Genomic DNA, 23990 nt, shown 5'->3' with positions numbered 1-23990 from the left:
TGACAGGCCCCGTCAGCACATCCACAGGCCCCGCCTCCTTTCAGTTCTCATACTTTAATGCTCTTGACCGCTGCCTCGAGGCCATGTCATACCTCAACTCTTTTGTGCGTTCGGCCTGCGAGAGGCGGTGAGGGAGGAGCGGCCCTGAGATGGGGGCAGTGGAGCCTGGCGGAGGGGCGGGGACACACCGAGGGACTTGGGCTCTGGAGGTGCCGCCAGGACAACAACTCTGATGAGCTGTAGCTGCACATGCGCAGGACACACGGTGTGTTACAAGTGGCTATGACTGCGCATGTGCTGAGAATAGCGAAGCACATGAAACTGTAAGATTGTGCCATTGTGTATTGAGCAGCATAGCTCATAGGTTGCGATGTGTGACATTTTTATAATTTTTGTTTAATAATGAGTGACATTTCAAAGACTATGAGTGACACTTTCTCGCGAGCAAAATCAAGCAATGAAGATGAAGTTAACAAACAAATATTATAAATTACTATCCACTGAGCAACGAAAAGCTCTAATTGTATCTTAAAATTGCTTAAAAGCACCAGAAATGTAAGGACACTAACGAGACATAATCTCACCCCCACCATGCAGATTATGCAAAATTGGTATTGACTACACCAGGTTGACAGGTGATGGCAGTTGGTGGGAGCAATTGCCACTTAAGAAAGTAACAGGATGTTATTTAAGTGCGTGAGGGAGAGCCCTGTGATTAGTCTGCTGTGTGTCTCTCCCTGCAAAGAGAAACTGGATCTCAGCAGCCAGTTAACTCGTTTTCTGTAGTTTCAGTAAGTTGTTTAAGTTAGGGGTGGGTGCTCTGGTTTCTGGATGGTTTGGGCAGAGTGGGCTGGTTTTCAGTTTGCCCATGTGTGACATTTATAGGCGTTCAGGGTATTTATGAGTAAAATGTCAGAGGTTTATGTTTGACACTTTGTAAATCATTGAAGAAAGCACAATTGTTTTTTTCTTGCATTTTTTGTTTTCATAACTTCTTCTTGTAACTGGCCCTTGTCATAACCCATTGCCTCCAGTGCAAAGTAAGGAGGCTTTTGGCAGAAGCTTTCACCAAGATTCATTTCAGACCCAAAATGTGTTCACATTCTTGATGGCTGCAGCAGCAGTTACTCTTTTACAGCACTAGCAGGGCCACTTATGAAGACAGAAGATAACTCAATTCTGGTGATGATGTCATTAGACAAAGAACGAAGAAGATACCTCCAACAGATGCCCACTGCTGCTCTCTGGACAGGATCATTTTAACCTCCTGGCTCCAGGGTGGCAGCTGTCCCCGCCGGGGCTGCAGCAGGGCTCTGGTTTTAACCCCCTGGCTCCAGGGTGGCAGCTGTCCCCGCCGGTGCTGCTGCAGGGTCTGGTCTGGGCCTCTCAGCTCTTTGGCCTCAGAGACGCCGCCATGATGTTGTTTGGGGGGCGGGGGAGGTCAGGAGCGCGAGAGCGATTGGAAGTAGTGTCTTTGCTGCGCACATGCGCAGAGATGACGCGCGGCCCTATGCACGCGCAGTTATGAGACGCTGTATGATGTTGTTTAGGGGGCGGGGAGATGAGCACGAGAGCGGTAGAAAAGAGTGTCTTCACTCCGCACATGCGCAGTTATGAGACTCGTCATTATGTTGTTGGGGAGGCGGGGGAGATCGGGAGCACGAGAACGATAGGAAGTGGTGTTTTCACTCCGCACATGCGCAGAGATGACGCGTGGCCTGTGCATGCGCAGATATGAGACGTTGTCATTATGTTGTACAGCGGGGGAGATCAGGAGCGCGAGAGCCGTGATAAAAAGAGGCCTCGCCTGACTTCCCTCAAGGAAAACAATGTCACCGAATGAGCTTTGATACACGGGGGCTGCGAGGCGCTACAGCGCCAATGTATGTGAGCAGATACGAGTAGACGCAGGGGCCGCCAGCTCGGACTGGGAACCAATTCAACCACTTTGGGTCGAACGAGCCCTTCCTTGAACCCGAGCATCATTCCTTCCGGCTTCTTTCAGTGTTCAGCTGACTGCAGAGGCGGAAGGACCCCCTCTCCGGGGGTCTGTGCAGCTCTCTTCATCTTCAGACCCTCACCGCCCCCCCAGATCTGCCCCCACCCCCTCAGACTCCAAACCTGCCCCACCCCCAGACTCCAAACCTGCCCCCCCTCAGACTCCAAACCTGCCCCCCCCCAGACTCCAAACCTGCCCCCCCCCTCAGACTCCAAACCTGCCCCCCTCAGACTCCAAACCTGCCCCCCCCTCAGACTCCAAACCTGCCCCCACCCCCTCATACTCCAAACCTGCCCCCCTCAGACTCCAAACCTGCCCCCACCCCCTCAGACTGCAAACCTGCCCCCCCCCTCAGACTCCAAACCTGCCCCCCCCCTCAGACTCCAAACCTGCCCCCCCCTCAGACTCCAAACCTGCCCCCCCACTCAGACTCCAAACCTGCCCCCCCACTCAGACTCCAAACCTGCCCCCCCCCCTCAGACTCCAAACCTGCCCCCCCCCCCTCAGACTCCAAACCTGCCCCCCCCCTCAGACTCCAAACCTGCCCCCCCCCCTCAGACTCCAAACCTGCCCCCCTCGGACCCCAGATCTGCCCCTGCCCCCCCCTCAGACTCCAAACCTGCCCCCCCACTCAGACTCCAAACCTGCCCCCCCACTCAGACTCCAAACCTGCCCCCCCCTCAGACTCCAAACCTGCCCCCCCCTCAGACTCCAAACCTGCCCCCCCCCTCAGACTCCAAACCTGCCCCCCCCCCCTCAGACTCCAAACCTGCCCCCCCCCTCAGACTCCAAACCTGCCCCCCCCCCTCAGACTCCAAACCTGCCCCCCCCTCAGACTCCAAACCTGCCCCACCCCCAGACTCCAAACCTGCCCCCCCCCTCAGACTCCAAACCTGCCCCCCCACTCAGACTCCAAACCTGCCCCCCCCCTCAGACTCCAAACCTGCCCCCCCCCTCAGACTCCAAACCTGCCCCCCCCTCAGACTCCAAACCTGCCCCCCCCTCAGACTCCAAACCTGCCCCCCCACTCAGACTCCAAACCTGCCCCCCCACTCAGACTCCAAACCTGCCCCCCCCCCTCAGACTCCAAACCTGCCCCCACCCCCTCAGACTCCAAACCTGCCCCCCCCCTCAGACTCCAAACCTGCCCCCCCCCCTCAGACTCCAAACCTGCCCCCCTCGGACCCCAGATCTGCCCCTGCCCCCCCCTCAGACTCCAAACCTGCCCCCCCACTCAGACTCCAAACCTGCCCCCCCACTCAGACTCCAAACCTGCCCCCCCCTCAGACTCCAAACCTGCCCCCCCCTCAGACTCCAAACCTGCCCCCCCCCTCAGACTCCAAACCTGCCCCCCCCCCTCAGACTCCAAACCTGCCCCCCCCCTCAGACTCCAAACCTGCCCCCCCCCTCAGACTCCAAACCTGCCCCCCCACTCAGACTCCAAACCTGCCCCCCCCCCCTCAGACTCCAAACCTGCCCCCACCCCCTCAGACTCCAAACCTGCCCCCCCCCTCAGACTCCAAACCTGCCCCCCCCCTCAGACTCCAAACCTGCCCCCCTCGGACCCCAGATCTGCCCCTGCCCCCCCCTCAGACTCCAAACCTGCCCCCCCACTCAGACTCCAAACCTGCCCCCCCACTCAGACTCCAAACCTGCCCCCCCCTCAGACTCCAAACCTGCCCCCCCCTCAGACTCCAAACCTGCCCCCCCCCTCAGACTCCAAACCTGCCCCCCCCCCTCAGACTCCAAACCTGCCCCCCCCTCAGACTCCAAACCTGCCCCCCCCCCTCAGACTCCAAACCTGCCCCCCCCTCAGACTCCAAACCTGCCCCACCCCCAGACTCCAAACCTGCCCCCCCCTCAGACTCCAAACCTGCCCCCCCACTCAGACTCCAAACCTGCCCCCCCCTCAGACTCCAAACCTGCCCCCCCCCTCAGACTCCAAACCTGCCCCCCCCCTCAGACTCCAAACCTGCCCCCCCCCTCAGACTCCAAACCTGCCCCCCCCTCAGACTCCAAACCTGCCCCCCCCCCTCAGACTCCAAACCTGCCCCCCCCCTCCAGGAGGTGGAGAGAGCCACTATATAACAATCTGTGCATACTGTGCTGCTTTTTACTGCTCTCTGGGAAACCCTGCATGTTACTGTGCATTTCACTGCACACGGAGGTATTTACAGCTTAATCTTTAATTCTGTGCACACTGCATGACTTTCAATACTGTATGAGACATCTTTGCGCACTGGACTGCTGTTTACAATACTATGTGAAATCTGTGCACATTGCACGTGTTTATTACTTAACTATAAGAATTATGTGCACAGTGCATTGCTTTTCATGGCACTGTAAAGGATATTTACAGCTTAAAGAGGTAATCTGGGCACAGGGCACTGCTTTTACCACACTGAGAAATCTCTGTGCAATGTACTGCTTTTTACCACACTATGAGAAATCTTAGGACACTACTACTTTTACTACACTATGAGGACTATGTTCACAATGGGCTGCTTTGTACTGCACTACAGGGGGCATGCACAGTGAAAATGTGTACACTGCACTGATGTTTACTACACGAGGAGAGATGCATTATCACTGCACTGCTTTATACTGCACTGTGAGAACCACACTTCTTTACCTGCAAATTTGAGGGAAATTTAAATTCACATTCTTGCTGATTTTTTTATACCAGGGGAGGTTAGACTCACACACCCATCGCGCGCAGGCCGCGCCTGGGTGTGTCTGGCCAGAAAGAGTCACTTACGCCTTCTACTCTGACAAGTTGAGTGTCCACTTCTCCTGCTTTGCCGCGGTCAGAAGCCCCCTCCTTTCTTCCTCTTCTTCCCTCTCTCTGTCTCTGTCTCGCTCTTCCTCACTTGCTGAATGAAAGCGTGACTTCATGACATGGCTCTTACCATCTCTTTTCCTTCATTTGTTCCCCTGTGAAAGGGATCCAAAAGAGAAAGAAACACTTTTGCTGGAATTGTCGTCTAGTTCTCAAATTTTTCTATTCCAAAGTGCAGCCTCGGGATGAAGAGAAAAAAAGGTTCAAAATAAGAAAAATAACAAAGTAAAGCAAAATAGAGGGGTCGCAAAGTGGCCAGATTGGTTTTATTCACACGTAAACACATTAGCGCCACTTCACGGAGTTTGCCAGTAAAACAGTACTTTCGTTTTCTCGTCTTTCTGTTGGTGCGTGGAGTGGAAAACGTTCAATGCAATCCTATCGACTGTTTTCCTTACTTTTGTTTATAAAATGTGTAACACAGCTCTGTGTTCAGGGATGTGGTCTTTTTAAATCATACCTCTTACGTTTTATAAGGATATAAGCAATGGACATTGAACGGGTCCCTTCCGGACCCTGTAGTCATGTCTTTTGCTTTTCAAGCAAAACACTCTTTGATTTCTAAATAGCGAGTGTAAAAGTGTTGAGGTAACCATGTTGTTCCTGTTTATATTTCACATGTGTTACTTAATCTTGCATTCCCTATAAGTGTTTACTTTTCTAGGATGTTATTACTTGTTTTTCTTTCAGGCAGCATATTACTCTTGTCTGTTGCATAATTTGAAATGTGTCGCATCCAGGTGTTTATAGCGGGGCACAATTGGGTTGTAGCTGAAGGCACTGCAAGTTTTTCTCAGTGGGGCAGTATGGTGTTCAATGGGGGTGAGAGTTTGGCTCTATGGCCAGAGATGCCGAATTTGGAACTGGGGAACCAGGTTCAGCTTTCATTACCAGACCATTCTCCTGAGGGAGCATATTCCCATGCTAGACCTTAGGAGGCCCAGGTCGACCTTCAAAGCCCTGGTGTCTTAGCACCAGCAGGTAGACCCTAGAAGTGGCAGGTGTGGGTTAACCATAAAGGTTACCACAATCCATACTGAAGTTCACCTCCAGTCTTGCAGGCAGGCCTACGAAGTGGCACACCCTATAGCGACAGTAACTTTGGCACTGAGGTCAAAGGACTCTTGACGCCCGTACACCTCACCCATTGGTGCCGCCATGGACCTTGTTTCAGCAGTAGTAGTTCAACACGTCAAAAAAGGACGTTGCAGGATTTGCTCCAACACTAAACAAAGTTCGCAAACTTCACGGTCCATCTACTGGGTACATCAAACGCTCTCTTTTCTACTGAGGCATATCTGTCTACTTGGGTAACATAGCTTAAAAACATTGCCAAAGTCAATAGCTCCGGCTAATCACTTATAAAGTCCCAAAGGTTTATTTTCAAGGTTTTGTATAGCGCTAGCTCCACCCGAGGGTATCAGAGCGCTTTACATTTGCAAGGTTATAAACAAGAAAGCAACAATTGTTATGAGTGAAACAAATTATACAAGGTGGTCTGACAGAGCAAAAAGAAAAATTTAGAGTATGTAGTGAGATGAGTGAGGAGAAGGTAAACAAAAACCAATTAAAAGTGTAGTGTAGTTCCTATCATCCCAATAGGCTCTGCGCATTGGAATAATACCTTCAATAGTATAGGCCTAGACCAGACGTTAACTAGGTCTACTACTGTCGATATTAGACTTAAAGTTTTGGGTTTGCCAGCTAGCTCAGAGTTCACTAGAAACTTTCTCGAATAGGCAAGGAGGAGTTGAACCTCCCTGGATAGACAAGAAGGGATTTAGTTTCTGACAACCATAGAACATGACAACTTTGCTCTCCCCTAATCAAGAGTGTATCTCGAGAGTCGTGTGAACAAAAGGCAATTTATTTTACTCAGTCAGTACGTGCATTCTTAGTCTCATCAGTTTGTAGAGAAAAGGAAGAGACGGGCGTGTTCAATAAAAGATGTTATTTATTGATCAGTCTCTTTTCTCATACAAGAGAAATGGATCGATATTATTGCAATACTTATGGTTAAGTAAAGTGCATACAATAAAAGCAGAAGTATAAAATAATACTGTAAAAACATTGATATGGTTTCTAAGCCATATGAAGGTTTAAAATGAATAAAATATATTACATACACATATACATTTGGTTAATCGTACTCAACTGGTGTTTCTAGCTACGCCTACCCCGTGTACCTGACCTAAGTCTAATGCGTGGGCGGGAATAGAAAGTTACAGTTTAAGTTAAGTTTGTTTTGCCAAGTGACTGACTAAAGAATTCTCTGTGAGGGGTTATTCAGTTCTGTACCTGGAATCTAGGATGAATGAGGGATGGTATCTCTCGTCTCTGGTCTCGATATTCCAGGCTGCCTGCGAGGGCTACCCGGAAGCGCCGGAGCTGGATTTCTCGGCAGGAGAAATAGGCAGCTGCTCGTTCTCAGCGCGTCAGGAAGGCGGGGCTGCGCCAGCGGGGTCTGCTCTGCTCTGGGCTTCGGCAAGTCTGGCTGCTCCGATCTCGTCACCACCGCGTGTGTTTGCATAGGGCAATATCGGTAATATTTATACCTTTAAGGTGCCGAGATTGACGTAAGGATGGACATAGATACGTCAATAAGGATGTCATACGACCAGGTCGTTAGCACATTCTTTTGCTGAAGTTCTCGGTGAAATCAAAACAATGGCCGCAGGGTTTTTCCCAGGTCTGTCATAGGTTTGATTTGTTTTGAGAACTCCGTATGCCTTATCAGGGGCTGGAGGAATATCGCTTGTCTAATTAGATGGCAAGCGTTATGACTTAATCAGATAACACGTTCCTGTGCCGTAGTGTGGCTTTATCGGATAACGGTTCCTGCATCATGGGGGTTTTCTGCCTCATGGGATGGCTGCTAGTTAACTTGTTAGTTTGTTAACCAGAATAGGGTCAGGAATAGGGGGATCGATACAGAACCTATAGGAATACATCACACCCACTCCACGCTAACTATGGACATATTTACTAATCTATGCATAGTAAAACATACTATAGAGTATTGTGTATACCTTACCACCCCAAAATACATAAATGCATTTCGAAATTATCAAATATACGGAAAAAATGCAGTCATATGTATAGTATGCACTCAAGCTGTAGGAAAATGCTAAAGTAATCACGCATTTGTATACATTATTGCTATTTGGTATATGAAAATTTACACATGAAATGGCTCTTAATACAGAAAAAATAGTTCGAGACCATTTCATCACAGAATAAAATATTTATGAACATACCAGCGGGCAGCTAATGTCTATAAACTATCTAAAATTAGAAATTTTAGTTCTCTAAGAATAGTTTTTACTTTAAGCAGAAGATAGTGTCCCGAAAAATATGCAAAAATATTTTGGGGCTGCTGAAAAATATGCTGTCCGTGAACTGGAGGGAAAATTGTTCATGTGACTGTATTATTAAAGTTGAAGGCCAAATTCAGGGAACGCCGTGTACGAGCTTGCTCAAAAGTCTCTATTTCTGCTCCAGTGAGAACATCATATCATTCAGACTCTCGAAAAAGTTGTCAACAGCTTCCTGGGAGAGTTCCACTAACTCGGAAATAGGTGTAACCATGCATTCGTGCGCATGATTGTCTCCATTGACATTCTGATTTGGATTGCTGACAGAAGGTCGTACCTGATCGATGCTGCTTTCATCTTGAACCTCACTACCCCTTAATCGTAGTGGTGAAGCTTCCACGAATGCCGTCATCAGGATTGGTAGCCGTTGAGGGCAGCACAAAGCATGGGTGGTTCCGGCGTCAGGTGTCTGGTCATTGAAGTGGTCGTAGAGGCCCATGATTTTCAGATGGAAGTAGGATTCAAGCTTGTCGCAGAGGTCGTGGGAGGAGGTGATGCCCGTGGTTTTGCTGGGTGTTTAGTGAATTCCTATATAGACTACTATTGGGAGCATTGATTGGTGGTTGCATCTGGTGTTTCTATTGGTTTATGGTTAGTGTTCTCATTGGTTGGTTATTTGAGGGTTCTGATTGGGTCCTGGATCAGTGATTCTATTGGTGTAGGGCTTAGGGTTAGTGATCTGATTGGTGGATAGGTTTAGGGTTTTGGATTGGTTCCTGGGGCTAGGCTTTTTATTGGACGTAGGGCTTAGAGTTTTTTGTGTGATTGTTGTGTAGTCTAGGGTTAGGACTAGGGCTAATGTTAGGCTTTCTATTGGAAATAGGGCTCAGGGTTTTCTGTGTGATTGGTTACTTAATATAGGGTAGGGACTAGGCCTAGGGTTAGGTTTTCTATTGGAGATAGGGTTTAGGGTTTCCTGTATGATTGACAGGGAACTGGGTTGGGACTGGGTTTGGGTTAGGCTTTCTATTGGACGTAGGGTTTAGAGTTTTGTACCTGATTGAGTCCTTGGCCTCCTATTGGCCCTAAGGTTCAGGGTTAGTGTTGCGATTGGATAGGGCTAGGGTTCCCATTGGCTGAAGGGGTCACCTGACTACTAGGGATATAAAAGACCAAGGCCAAGGGTACGGGAGGGGATGTAACCTTACGGCCAGAGCGGTTGACCTCGAAGCTGGAGAACCAGGTTTGAGTCTCGACAACAACGCACAAAATCCTGTGATTCTGGGCAAATCACTTAATCTCCCCTTGCCTAACAAAATGAATGTGTCCTTTTGTAACGAAACTGGTGCTCATGTAAAGCACTCTGATACCTGATATCTTCGGGTCTAGTTCGGGCTACATAAAAAAAAAAAAGCTTAGGGTGTCTCACCTGTGCATCGAGGCTGAGGGTGGAGAGGACAAGGGTGAGTGTCTGTTTGAAGCTGGTCGGGACAGGGTCAGAAATGCTGCCCATTTCCTCATTCATCAGCACACACCCAACCCCATCCACGACCAGAGTAACACACACACACCCAATGTACTCCACTCATGGACTACAAACTAACCCTATGCACAATCCAATTTCTCAGCACACACTACTAAAGCACACCTTTATACCCTTCTATCCCAGCTACCACACATTTCTACCATCACCTGCGAACAGTACATAACTCTATCCTACACAACTAACCAATCCACTCATCACTAACTGTAGGAAAGTAGGAACTGCTTCTTATGGTTACCCCCCACTTTTTGCTGATTGCACCCACTGTTTTTGACTAGTCTTGCTGGGATCCTGCTAATCAGGACCCCACCCTACTGCTTTTTCCTCCTAAACTGTAAAACACGTACTAGGTACACTCCAGATTGGACACTGGGGTACCCTTATCAGTCCCTAGTATATGGTACACATGTACCCAGTGCATTGCATAGGTACCCCAGAGGCCTCCCACGGGCTGCAGCATGTATTATGCCACCCATGAGAGTCCATGCAAAATGCAACTACAGGTCTGACATTGCAGCCTATGTAAGCTGGTGCTTCACCACTTATGAAAGATATAGGTTTACTATATCTATAAGTTACTACACTTACAAGAAAAGGTCATCGCCAAACTCCAGATGATACAAAATGCCTCAGCTAGAGTTTTACTGGGCATCTCAAAATTCAGTCCCATCCCTAAACACATTAAACATCTGCATTGGCTTCCCATCAGAAGCCGCACAAAATTCAAATCCCTCTGTATTGTCTATAAGGCAATTAACAACCTTGGACCTAAATTCCTTAAGAAATCATTTAAACCTCATATTGCCCCCAGAATGCTCCACTCCAATACTGCCCATTTGCTCAACATATCCAGAACAAGAAGTGTTAACTGGGGAGACAGATGCTTCACGAACGCCGCTGCAAGACTGTGGAACTCCCTCCCCCTAAAAATAAAGATCAGTCCCACCCTCATCATTTTCAGGAAGCAATTAAAAACATGGTTATTTTCTCAGTAATCTTATCATCCTCAGTAACCCTTTCACTCTTAGGAAGCAACTAAAGAAAGGGTTGCCGTGTCAGTATTCTCTTACCAGTTGTCTTAATTACAGCATCAGCTCCGAGACACCCCTGGGTAATTGCAACCCTTTAAAAATCGCGTAAATAAATAAATAAATAAATAAATAAATAATTAAATCAATAAAACCTATCAGTCAACCCTATTTCAGGCCTTATCAATCCTGAAGGCAGGGTGCTGGGTTTTATGTTAGAGGGCGCCTCTGCATGAGCAGGGCCCCTATAAATAATAAATGGGTGGCGATACTAGGAACTTCATTCTTACCTGATATGTGGAGGTTCTGCTGTGCCCTGACAGGCCGCTTAACTGCAAATTGCAACCTCCGCATCATCCATTTTAAATACTTGCACCAGTTATACTATACACCGCTGCAATTGAAGCGCTTTGGTCTGCGGGAGAATGCCTGCTTTGTTCGGTGTGGGCAGGGGGATGCAGAGTTTCTGCATCTTGCATGGCATTGTACAGGAATCTATCAATTCTGGACCAAGGTCACAACTCTGCTTACTAATGTGGTCTCTGAATCCGTGATGTGTACTCCTGATGTCTGCCTGCTGGGCTGGGTAAAGAACCTCAAACCCTGCAACCATATTTTAGTCGCTGTCTCGACCTTGTTTGCTAAACGGGCGGTGGCACAATGCTGGGGGTCTAAAACTACTGCTACTCTGAAAAAGTGGATCCGGGACTTACTCTACTGTAAAATACAACTTGAAATATATGCAGAGGAACTGCCCGAGTCTTCACGCCCTAAAGATTTCTGGGCAACCCTGATTTGCAATAGATATTGTAATGGGGCTGGGTGGGTGCACTGCCTCAGTGCCAGAAAGTCTGCACGAGAAGCACATTTAGTGTCCCTGTGCCTAGTCCAGTTCAAACCGTTCTGAGAGCCGTTGGCTCAGGCTCTGGCACGAAACTGGACAAGGACATTGGAGTATCCTCCCCACTGTCTAGACCCTCTCCTGGGAGGGTCCTCTTATTCTGTCCAACCCTCTCACGTGGGTAACAAAGGGCTTACCTGGCTGTAGGACCCTAGATTCGACGTGGACAAGATTCTGAACCAGAAACCACTGAACTTCCACCGTCTGGACACTCTGCACTTTGCTGGACTTCGACTGAGCCTGACTTCGTCTCCCTCTCCGTCCAAAGCATCGTCGGTGCCCATGCACCATACCTGTGGAGCATCAAAGACTACAGAAGTATCTCTCTAGGAGTGAAGGAGTCACTCCCCTGCATTCACAGGCATGTAACACAATTAACCGGTCTGCTGATCCTGAGCTCCTGCGGACTACAAAGGCTCCAGCAACACAGGAGGTGGGTTCCCAAGTTCCCTGAGGTCGAGCTGCCCTCTTACCGAGTTTGAGGCCAGTATCCCTCGTGGGGACCGCATAACCCATACCCCTGTGCACCGCGTTCATTTGCAAGTGCATATGCTTGTTGGCGTTCACCAAATTTGTGCATTGGGGTGACAGCCCCAACCTCTGTGCACATTTCCTACCAAGGACTTCGGCCTCCTCGCACTCTGTGCCCTGGGAACTGAGGTTTTGTGAAACTGCCTGAGGTCCCCTCGCGACTCCTGTGCCTCCGGCATGTGGGTCCTCTTGAGGGTCAACACTGCTTTATTTGGGCTTCCCTGGTTGCTCCAGGCTTGCCCTGACTTCCCTTGCTGTGGTGAGTCTCCTGGTCCTTGTTGGGCCAGACCCTAACCAATCTTGACCATCTTCGTGGGTTGCCGTTGCCAAGGCTTGTTGGTGTTCCCGCCGGACACTGACCCCTCAGCACTCGACATCCGGGACAGCTCACATCTGGCTCCTGGTCGTCCTCGACGTCTCCTGGTCCCTGCAGCTGACGAATCAAAAACCCCCTCATCGAGCGGCAAACAAGATGGCTGCTTAAGCTCCCGGCTCCGTCGACCTCTGTATCCCGCCACAAGATCCTCTACATTATCCTGATTTTGCGCCCAGCCCCTGCGTGAATGAACTGTTCCTCACTCCGATGGTGAAATCCAAAACTTTTTATCGGCTGGTTTCAGGAAGTTACATCGAGCTGAGGGTTGTGGCCTGTTCCAGCGGTGAAGCCGGGGCCTCGAGTATCTCCAAGGCCAGGCTGCAGTGCAACAACAGCGGCAGAGAGACCCAGGCAGGGTCCGGTCAATCGTAGTGGAGGTTTCTTTTGCGCCCGATTTTGGCGGCGATTGTTTTCTTTGCTCAGCATTGATGGAGAGGTGACCCTGCTTGCTACCGCCTGTGGGTGGGGGTCCCCGCCCTGCGGACTCGGTGTTGGCTCCCTGCCTGGTTTTGGCGGGTCGGGACCCCGGCCTGCGGCTTTAAGCAGGGTGAACGCGGCTGTAGAGAACGACGGGTCACCGTCCACGCTTGCCCTTTAGCGATCTTGTGTGCTCCCCCCGGAGATGCCGGATTCACCCGGGGGGGTGATTGTGATTGGTATTGGGCATGAGACTATGGATCGAACGGTGTCTGAGCTATCGCGGAGGTCAATATTGGCAGAACTTTGGGCGTTTCACTCACAGGTGGATGTTTTATTGACTAAAACGGATGCGAGCCTATCCGAGATGCTACTTGTGGTACCGGACCCTGCCTTGCTGTTGGAACAGCAATCTGCAGCCGTTCAAACCGCGGCCATTTTGACTCTGAGCAAGCACCCCGTGATGGAACGAGTATTGGAACCATCGGATGATGCCTTAGAAGATGGTGTCCCCGCGGTTGTGAGTGTACCACTACACCTTCCTTCATTATTGACTTTGGAGGTATCAAATGGCGTTCCCCCCCGGAGACCTGTGTTGTAGACTCTTCTCTCATCTTGTGGTCGTCTCCTCCCTCCTCGGAGATGTTACGGCCCTGTGGCAAAAAACTTCGGGACTGTCCAGCTAGGAGAGGGAGACTTTCGGTGCCTGAAGCTCTCGTGGACTTACTGGCTACAAGTGGTAACGGATTGACTCTCGATGACTTCCTTCTCCGATATGACTCGTTTGTGTGCTTTTGGGTCTTGCTGGGGAGGGTTTGTGTGCTGGTTCGTAAGGGTCAAGGTTGAGATCAATTAAATCAGGACGGTTTGGAATGGCTATTATGGACACTCGATCTGCAATTGTTTGACTTAAGGGGCTGGGCGGTATGTCACTATGCCCCCTAGTTTCTTTATAAGGGTCCCGCTATATACGTCGTGTTGCGATAGGGGGTGTCGGTTTCTGGCGGGGGGACTAAGGGGCTGGGAGCACGTACGAATATGCCCTCCTCCATTCTTCTTTCTCCTTGCTTTAGGGTTTTAGTTACTTGGGGCGACAGGCACGCTGCTAGTGGGGTTAGGCTGTAGCCATCGGCAGGGGTGCAGGGTGGGGGGTTGGAGTTTTTTTTTTTTTTTTTTTGCCTTTTTTATTTTCTATGGCCTTTTTCTCCTTTCCCTTTCTTCCTTTAGGATCAGTATGGTTTGTGATTTATTCTGATTTCACTGTGTCCTGGAACTTAGTGCCCATGCTTCTTACGTTAGTCGGACTTTCGGGTGGGCAGGCCCTGAGAACTGGCGCTCACGAAAATGTATATCGTATTGCTGTTTACTCTGATTCATAAGTATTGGCGCCAGAGTCCCACATATGGCTGTTTCTAGATGGATATCCTGTTTCTGGGCTTGTCCCCCGTATCCTCCTGTTTAATTGTGTGGCACCTGATCCGTTCATTTAGATAATATAAAATAAAACCTTTATTATATCCTGTGTCCTATTCACGCGTTCTAATACAAGTTCTATCCTGAATCGTTACCGAACCTCAGGGTCGTCGGCTGATGAGCTATGTTGTACCGCGATATAATGTGTTCTACTTCTGTATAGCGGCCGGCCCCTGCGGTTGTAGGCCCATACTTGTATTTTAAGAATGTTCTAATAAAGGTTTTTTTTTTAAAAACCAAAAAAAAAAACCTCATCTCACCAGAGGCACCCGACATCGGTGGGCATTTGTCTCCCGAGCCCCTGGTCACTCCTGAATGACCCAAACTCTGTCCCCTCTGCTTTCAGGTTCCTTCCATCAAGAATCCACTTGTGGATTCCACTGGACATTCTTCTTACTTCCAGCAGTGGCATTTCCTTGAAGTCTCCCATTGAGAACAACAACGGTTTCCGACACCACTTCAGCCCTATGCACCCAGCTTCCCTGGGATAGGTAACTCTGGTACTACGGTATCCACGGCTCTCCAACATTCTTTGTTCCAAAGGGTTTCTTCGTAATCCACTGGGAAGGGTCCTTAATGTTTAAAACTTCAACTGCGACTCTCGCATAGAGTTGTACGGAGCATGCGTCCTCCGTGGGGTCCCTATGTACTCACCTTGGGTGGTTCCTTGGGGTTGTGCGATTCTACACCTCCTAGACATTGTCTTGACTCAAGTCGTGGTTCTTATACCACTATTTTAGTATATGGTTTGGTCTTCCCCTGGAGCCCACTGTGTATTGTGCTACATATGATTGTTTCTTTGCTAAAGTATTGCGTGCTGTGTGTTATATCCTCAAATAGAGGATACTAGAGAGTGTTATATTAATAAATACATATTTTTATAACTACTGTTTTTACTGTATTTAACCAATACTATAAGGTTGCATTCTGGTAAAACAAGTTGCTTAACATTCCTTCAAGACTAAGCCCAACGGGTGCTCTCCACAGCTACCACTTGGATAGCTTTCTAAGGTTATCTTTCACCTAATCACCATAAGGGTTGTTTGGACTGGTGCAAGGTGCCCACTTTAACTAGTGGACAGAATATACCCGGCCAACTTCTCACATTGGTGTGCAGCCGTTGAGATTCATCCCTGCATTATTTTACCACATACATCTTGTATTGAATAACTGGAAAACCACAAGTACTAGGTACATATAATGCTAGCTTGGATAAGTAAGTTCTACTGAACTTGGGGTTGAGTAGTCAAAGGTTTAGCACACCCTTCCCCAACCTAAGAGAGTTTAGTTTCCCATTAGGTTAGGTAGGTGCACACACCACACCACACTTAGTATGTTTACTAAAGGAGAAACCAGTGGCTCTCTGCCCTCTAGATACCGTGAGCTTTCATTCCAGGAATTGAAAGCCCTGTGTGCCTCTAGAAAGCTGAAGACAGGGAGAGCAGCCGACACTCAACGCCTGACTGAGGTGTTACTCATAAATGACCTTAGGAAGACCCCTGGGTCAGATGAGCTGGAGAGAGTGGGTGGGTCAAGGAATGAGGACATTTCAGGACACCTTTTATGACTTAGACTCAAACCCTTGCAGGAGGAACCTGAAAGTTCCCACCTGGATAATTCAGATATTCCAGAGTATCCGGGAGAAGGCTCAGGGGAGCCAATCTTCACCCCTCCTGGAAGAGTGCAGAGTTTACCAAGGAGATCTCGATCCCCATCTGCAGAATCAGATCGCTCATGGCACTCAGTAGGGACCTATGTATCCAGCTAAAGGGACCACTCTTTAGATAGGGAATACTAGTTACTTGAGCTTGAGAAAGCTAGGTTTAGAGTCAGGCAAGAGCAACTGCACTTGACAAAAAGTCCCTGGAAGTCCAGAGAGCTAGAACAAAGTTGGGACTAGAGCCCCATGGTGGCAGCAACAGTGTCCCTAGAGTTAAGAAACATTCATTTGACAACAGGAGCCTGAGCAAGATTGTCCCTCTCTACCATGTTGGGGATGACATCCACAAATGGAGACCTGCTTTAGAGAGGGCATGTAAAGTACAGAGGGTCCCTCAAGAGCAGTGGGCAGCTATCTCGTGGCTCTCCTTTGCTGACAATAGAGATAAGCCCCTCACTGTTAGACAAGAAGATGCTGACAATTATTCAGTTCTGAAGGGTGCTCTCATTGATGGGTTTGGCTTAACCACTGAGCAATACAAGATTAAGTTCAGAGACACCCAGAAGGCTTAGACTCAGGCCTGGGTAGACTTTGTGGATAGTGCTATAAAGGCTCTGTAAGGCTGGTCGCTTGGCAGCATGATTTTGTAGGATTGTCTAATAAATTATGAGAGAGAAGATACTTAATAATTGCTAAAGTCCGTTATTGCATCAGTACCTGGTTTTCTCAGATTTGACTTCTCCCCAAGAATTGGGAAAGAAGGCATATAAGTGGGTCAGGACCAGGGTGAAGAAGAAAACCCAGAACAATGGCGGTGACCAAAAGAAGCAAGATTCTAAGACTCCTGATGGGGGTTTGGAGAAGGGTAAAGATCAAAAGTCTTCATTGGGGCCCCATAAACCTAAATATGGGGGCGGGGGGTGGAGGGGGGTGGAGGGGGGTGTCACAGTCTAACAAAGGTAAAGGCAAAAAGAAACCTTGGTGCTATTTATGTAAAGAAAAGACCCATTGGACAAAAGATGTAAATTGTCCAAAAGCCAAGGATTCTACTACCACTGCCCCTAAGGCAACTTCGACCCCTAGCACAGGTACAAGTGGTGGTACAAGGAACAAGGGAATAGTAGGGTTAACCTTGGGCTCTGAGGTGGGTTCTGGCTTAGCCAGAACTCCAGCTCGGGCTGTACTTGTCTGTGATGGTGGCAAGCCCGTCTGCCCCAATTTCAGAAGCAGAAGTTGCCAGAGCCATGAACAATATCAAATCTGGATCCCCCCTTGAATCCTGCCCACATTTTATTTTAAGACAGATCATACCCTCCCTCACCCCAGCTATCACGCAGCTTTTCAACAACTCCCTGGAAGCAGCAACTTTCCCGGAAACATGGAAACAAGCGATTGTGACCCTGCTGCTAAAACAAAAGCAGGTACAGATGTGACAAATCCGGTCAACTACAGACCCATATCTCAACTCCTGTATCTCTCCAAAGTGTTGGAGAAGCTGATTAATAGACAGCAATCCAAATACCTAGAAGACAACAACATACCGGACCCCTCCACAACAGGCTTCAGGTCTACCAATAGCACAGAGGCCACATTGCTGGCCGTCACGGACAATATTAGAAACTCTCTGGACCAAGGCAAAGCTGTGTCCCTGATCCTGTTAGACCTGTCGGCAGCGTTCGACACAGTCTCTCATCATCTTCTGCTCGAAAACTTACCGGAAAATGGGATAAATGGAAAAGCCCTTGAATAGCTCAGTTCTTTTCTGTGCAACAGAACTCAAATGGTCCAGCTAGGAGCCTTCTCATCTAAACCGAAACAACTGACATGCGGTCTCCCGCAGGGAACATCCCTCAGCCCCATGCTGTTCAATGCCTATGTCTCAACTCTGGCACAAATTGGGACAAAATTGGGCTTTGGGGTTTACTCCTATGCAGATGACACACAACTTACAATCACCATAGGGAAGGGGCATGAAGACACCAAAACTAAACTTACTAGCTGCCTTACCGAAATGGCTGACTGGATGACAGACCACTGCCCAAAACTAAATGCAGACACAACCGAGATCCTGCTCCTCGAAGAAACCAAACACATCTGGGACTCTTCCTGGTGGCCTTCCTTTTTAGGAGACGCCCCCACACCCAAGTACTGTGCCAAAAACCTGGGTGTGACTATTGACGACACACTAGCTATGCAGGCCCACATAGGAACTCTATGCGGGAAAAGCTTCGCCACCCTGAAACTCCTAAAAAGGTTATTCCTGTGGATCCCCCTGGAAAGCAGGAAAACAGTCACACAGGCCCTGCTAGTCAGCAGGCTCGACTATGGCAATGCCCTTTTCGTGGGCATGCCAGACTACCTATTTAAACGTTTACAGGTGGTACAGAATGCTGCAGCAAAACTAGTGTGCAACAAAGGCAAACACAGCTCAGCAAAGGACTGCCTAAAACAACTCCACTGCCCATGAGTCAAAGAGGCTGCTTCAAGCTCCTTGGTCATGCTCACAGGACACTCCATGACACAGGCCCCATGATCCTTTAGAACAAAATACATTTTTATATTCCCACTAGACCGCAACACCTTGCTCTGGCCGAAACAAAAAGATAAATAAGTCTAGAACAGGAGGCCGTACCTTTTCACTTTGGAACTAGCTAAGGTTTATTCTTGAAAAAAGGTTTCAAGTCTTATCCAGCGGAAATTAAAATACTTGCCCAGGATCACATCATTTGAAATCAATTTAGGGGTCAAGAGCATTATAATTAGGTTGAGTAGATTATTTGAGTCACTTGTCCTACAAGTCTTCTAACATTTTTTAGATTTTTCGAGGCCTGTGTGGGACCCGACTGCACCAACCAGGATGTGAGAGGCCCCAACACGGATAATCTTAGCTGCCTGCTAATAAATTATCATAACTACTTAAAGTAACTACAGTCTGCTAACTTGGAGCGCTGCCCAGCCCGCCGCAGCACTGGGCAAACCGCAGGAGAGTGAGAAGCTGAGACAAACAGGATGTAATTTTTTCAAAAGGCTTCAGCTTAGCTGCCAGCTCCCTAAAATAATTTAAATCAATTTTATTGTAGGCAATATGCCAGATCTGTTTATTAAGAAAAGCTATGCAAAAACATATGGTCGGATGTATTTATTGTGAAAAGCATATGTTAAAAGTGCCTAGAGATATAATATAGGGGAATTGCTATTAAATGTCACATCCCAGATCAGCCAAATTAAAGATGCTCATGTGGACACATTTGTGTCTAAAACATCATTTATAGAAGTGGTCAGTTAATGGGTAAAGTCCGTGGTTGCAGTGGCCCAGGAGAAAGGTAAGAATGTGCAACTTGAGATTCGGCGACTACGGCGGCATTCATTATCATGCCTGAAGCCTCCAAAAGCAGCCCGCTGGAGCCTGAGGAATCGACAGTTCTGAGTTGCAAGCAGCAGACAGTCTTTAGTCTACAGACCTGAGGACGTGTGACTGGGAGCCCCAAGGCCACGAAGAGTCTCCAACAGCCTGGTCGCAGCGCATTGGATTTATTTAGGCATTTTTCGATAGCGCATGCTTTACCAAGAGGTGTCAGAGCGCTTTACAATAGAGCGAAGTATATAAGATTAGATATTATGGTAACATATTTACAGAGTATAAATCCGCCAAAAAATTACACAATGCAAACTATAGTTGGCGCGATTATGGTTCCAAAAAAACACATTCCACAATTTAAGCGTAAGGACACACTAGTTCTCCAGTGAGGAACACGAAACAGTCAGAGTTATTGGGCGCCGTGTCTTTGAAAGAGAAGAGTTTTAAAATCCTTTCGGAAGATGCGGAAAGAGGTGGCAGTGCGGAGGTACGGAGGAAGCGAGTTCCAAATTGTGGTCGCACAGGGCCTCCAGTCTTGGCAGGTTTATTGTTTTGACCCTGCTCTCATTACCAGACCCCGCCCCCAAACCCAGACCCGCCCCCCACCCACAGACCACACACCCAAACCCGCCCCTTTGCAGTTCCCAACCTAAGTTCTGTGGTGGGTGGTAAAAATGTCGCTGCCGTGCCGCCGCCAGCGAGAGAGCAGCTCGGCCCGGCTGGACCTGCCCCCGGCAGAGGAGGAGCATTCACACCACAGGCCCCGTCCCAACATTCACTGACCGTGCCCCACAGACCCCACCCCACACCCAGCAGAGGAAGCACATTCCCACTCACAGGCCCCGCCCCCACAGGCCCCGCCCCTTGCAGTTCCCAACCTAACCTGTGGTGGGTGGTAAGAATGCCTCCGCGGTGCTGCCGCCCGGACCCGCCCCTGACAGAGGAGGAGCATTCATGCGCACTCTTATCAATCTTGTCTGTTCCAAGCAGGCTTTTGATGTTCCTTGGAATTAACTGTAAGGAATTCTGTCTATGGAAATTTGTTTTTATGCTTATGATACACCGCTGGATGAATCCTGCGTTATCAGTATGAACATGGTATCAAAAAAGAAGGCAGTGCCATCAAAACGGTTGTGGTTGGACCGTTTCACCGCTAATACTTACCACAGAGCTGTGATAGAATTAGACTTCGGCAGCAGCTTTACCACAATGGGCCATATGGACGAACACATTTTCCCATAGACACAGAATGGGCAAAACCCTTTGATGCATCTAATGATTCCATCTTGAGTGGCCAGTATTTCTCATAATAGTCGTACTTCAGTGAGGGCCGTCTGCTTTGTAAGAGTGTGTCCTGAACCATACATGTCAGACAAAAACCAAAGATTCCTCGCCATCAGATGATCAAATGTTTACCTATTACGGTTTAGATTATGGTTTGGCCCAATTACTGCTCACTTATGGTGCAGAGGAGGAGAGGCCTGTCCAGGGGTGCAGAGGAGGAGAGGCCTGTCCAGAGGAGGGGCAAAGAGGAGAGGCCTGTCCAGAGGAGGGGCAGAGGAGGAGAGGCCTGTCCAGGGGTGCAGAGGAGGTGAGGCCTGTCCAGGGGCGCAGAGGAGGAGAGGACTGTCCAGAGGAGGGGCAGAGGAGGTGAGACCTGTCCAGAGGAGGGGCAGAGAAGGAGAGGCCTGACCAGGTGTGCAGAGGAGGTGAGGCCTGTCCAGGGTTGCAGAGGAGCTGAGGCCTGTCCAGGATGTGCGGAGGAGGTGAGGCCTGTGCCGGGGTGCAGAGGAGGTGAGGCCTGTCCAGGGGTGCAGAGGAGGTGAGGCCTGTCCTGGGGTGCAGAGGAGGAGAGGCCTGTCCAGGGCAAGCAGTGGAGGTGAAGCCTGTTCAGGGGGAGCAGAGGGGGTGAGGTCTGTCCATGGGTAGAAGAGGAGGTGACCCTGTCTAGGGGGTGCAGAGGAGGTGAGGCCTGTCCTGGGGTGCAGAGGAGGAGAGGCCTGTCCAGGGGTGCAGAGGATGTGAGGTCTGTCCTGAGGGGTGCAGAGGAGATGCCTCTCCAGCGGGAGCAGAGGAGGTGAGGCCTGTCCTGGGGTGCAGAGGAGGTAAAGCATATCCATGGGGTGCAGAGGAGGTTAGGCCTGTCCAGGGGGTCCAGAGTTGTTGAGGCCTGTCCAGGGGTGCAGAGGAGGTGAAGCCTGTCCTGGGGAGAAGAGGAGGTGAGCATGTCCAGGGGGAGAAGAGGAGGTGAGCCTGTCCAATGGGGTGCAGAGGAGGTGAGTCCTGTCCAAGGGGTTACAGATGAGGTGAGGCCTGTCCAGGGGATGCAGGGGAGGCCTGTTGTCAAGGGTTGTGTTTACGCACAGTGCCAACACTCCCAGGAGCAGAACATGAGATTTTTCAAATTACACCACTGGTTTTCCCACAGCCACCAACTGAAGAGTTAACTAGTGGCCGTGCGAACCCAGCCGGGAGAAAGGGGCATGGGACAGAGAAGAGACTGCCTGACTTTCTGGCTCTTCCACTCTACTTCTTCCTTTCTGCCGTACTCCATTTTATGCCGTCCTTACTCCCTCTCTATCTTCAAGCATGGATGGAAATCGCTGTAACAGAAAAGCACACCATTACTAATTTAATTTTTGGACTGTGTACCCCCCTGGACTTCTTCTGGCACTTTGATTCATACTAACTGGGTCACTCTCATGGACTTCTTTACTCTTGTCCTGCCCGCCATTTTGCTGCTGTTCTCGGCCGCTTTTCTCTGGACCCTGACCCGCCATCTTTTCCATTCCCTCGTCCTTTAACCCTTTGTCCCTCGTTTCCCCTTTGACGATCCTATGATTTGACTTTTCTCCATTCCCTTGCATCCCTCCCACCCTCCCTTGGTGCTGAGACTACGTCCCCCCTCCTTAATGGAACTCTGCTCTCCTGTTTTTTTGGGTCTTGACCTGAGAAAATCTACTATTTGTATATTTATGTATATAGAGATAACTCTAACCACTAGTATATGTAGTACCATTCCTCTGTGACTCTTAGAGTATATCCATTCGTATCCCTTCCCTATGTATATAGAGATAACTCTAATCACTAGTATATGCAGTAGACCTTTGCACTCTCTACCATTCCTATGTGACTCTTAGAGTTTATCCATTTGTATCCCTTCCCTATGTATATAGAGATAACTCTAATCACTAGTATGTGCTGTAGACCTTTGTAGTCTCTACCATTCCTATGTGACTCTTAGAGTATATCCATTTGTATCTCTTCCTTGAGTGACTTGCAACTTCTACGTTTGCAGTTTTTTCTGTGTTTATCTCTTCCGTGTGTGACTCTACATCTTGTACATTTGCAATTTTTTTCTGTGTGTATCTTTTATGTAACTCATGTAATTCCAAGTCCTTATGTATCGCTACTGGTTCTTATGTAAAGCGCTCTGACAACTTCAGGTAATGTTCGCGCTATTTAAATCGCATTAAATAAATATATATATATATGTGTCCTTACCCAGAGTGCCTGTGGCATTTGCTCCTCTTCTATTCTTTAATATAAGTACTTTATTCTTTGGTAACCTTCATTATAAACAACATTTTAGCACCCTTTAACTCTGTGAGTTAATTTATTTTTTTTCACTCATTCGTTCATTCACTCTCTGCCTTACTTTCTTATCTGAATTCTTCTTACTTCTCCCTTAGGAACCTTCTGGAGCCTCCGCTGTCAACCAAGCAACGAAGAAATCAGGAACTGAAGTATTGAATGGGTAAGTATTAATTCTTCTCTTTATATTTCTTTTTCCCTTTTTACTTTAAATTGGTATTTCTCTCTACTTCTTAATTACCAAACTAACTAACCGACGCACCGAAGCACTCTAACCTGCGCATAAGCCTGACACAAAACTGCACTATTTTTATCAAACTAGACTACAGAAAGAACGTGACTAATCTCTGAAAATCAGTTGGTGAAGTGCCTTGGTTCTAAAATCAACCGGCGCACTTCACAGCTTGTCTAGACCTCGCACCTGTGTCCAGGAGCGCAGGACTAGGCCGGCAACTTGCACCGCTGTCTTCCCTGTTGGTAGTACAGGGGAGAATGCCCGGGTCCGTGCTAGAATCACCCGCGACCTTTTGCGAGCGGGTGATTTTTGCAATGCCCGTTCAAAGACAGATATCGCGAGACAAAGAAGAGCTTTGATTCCTTTTCCTGCACCCTGACACCTGTCCAGGAGGTGCAGAAGAGGTGAGGCCTGTACTGTGCTGAGGAGGTGAGACCTGTTCAGGGGGTGCAGAGGAGTTGAGGCCTGTCCTGGGCTGGGGTTGCAGTGGCGGTGCAGCCTATCCAGGAGGGGTGCAGACGAGGTGAGGCCTGTCAAGGGGGTGCAGAGGAGGTGAGGCCTGCCCAAGGGGGTGCAGAGGAGGTGAGTCATGTCCATGCGGGTACAGAGGAGGTGAGGCCTGTCCAGGCGCGTACAAAGGAGTTGAGGCCTATCCTGGGCTGGGGGTGCAGTGGAGGTGAGGCCTCTCCAGGGGTGCGGAGGCGTGAGGCATGTCCAAGCGG

General features: G+C 48.9%; 2 protein-coding genes across 2 annotated transcripts in view; one reads left to right on the top strand and one right to left on the bottom strand.

Moving 5' to 3' along the window:
* The window catches only part of LOC144805805 (uncharacterized), a 56963-nt gene extending 55679 nt beyond the window's left edge, over positions 1 to 1284 (bottom strand). The window contains exon 1 of the mRNA XM_078672285.1: positions 1219 to 1284. The gene's annotated coding sequence lies outside the window, so the exon portion shown is untranslated. The remainder of the gene's footprint in view (positions 1 to 1218) is intronic.
* Positions 1285 to 4062: 2778 nt separating this feature from the next.
* Positions 4063 to 23990, top strand: part of LOC144805809 (uncharacterized) — a 69226-nt gene continuing 49298 nt past the window's right edge. Inside the window, exons 1-2 of the mRNA XM_078672287.1 lie at positions 4063 to 4166; positions 23132 to 23196. The gene's annotated coding sequence lies outside the window, so the exon portion shown is untranslated. The remainder of the gene's footprint in view (positions 4167 to 23131; positions 23197 to 23990) is intronic.

The sequence above is a fragment of the Lissotriton helveticus genome (assembly GCF_964261635.1).
Source record: "Lissotriton helveticus chromosome 1_1 unlocalized genomic scaffold, aLisHel1.1 SUPER_1_unloc_26, whole genome shotgun sequence".
NCBI classification, from domain to species: Eukaryota; Metazoa; Chordata; class Amphibia; order Caudata; family Salamandridae; genus Lissotriton; species Lissotriton helveticus.
The sequence above is the reverse complement of the archived record's forward strand: the minus strand, read 5'-3'. Positions and strand labels throughout refer to the sequence as shown.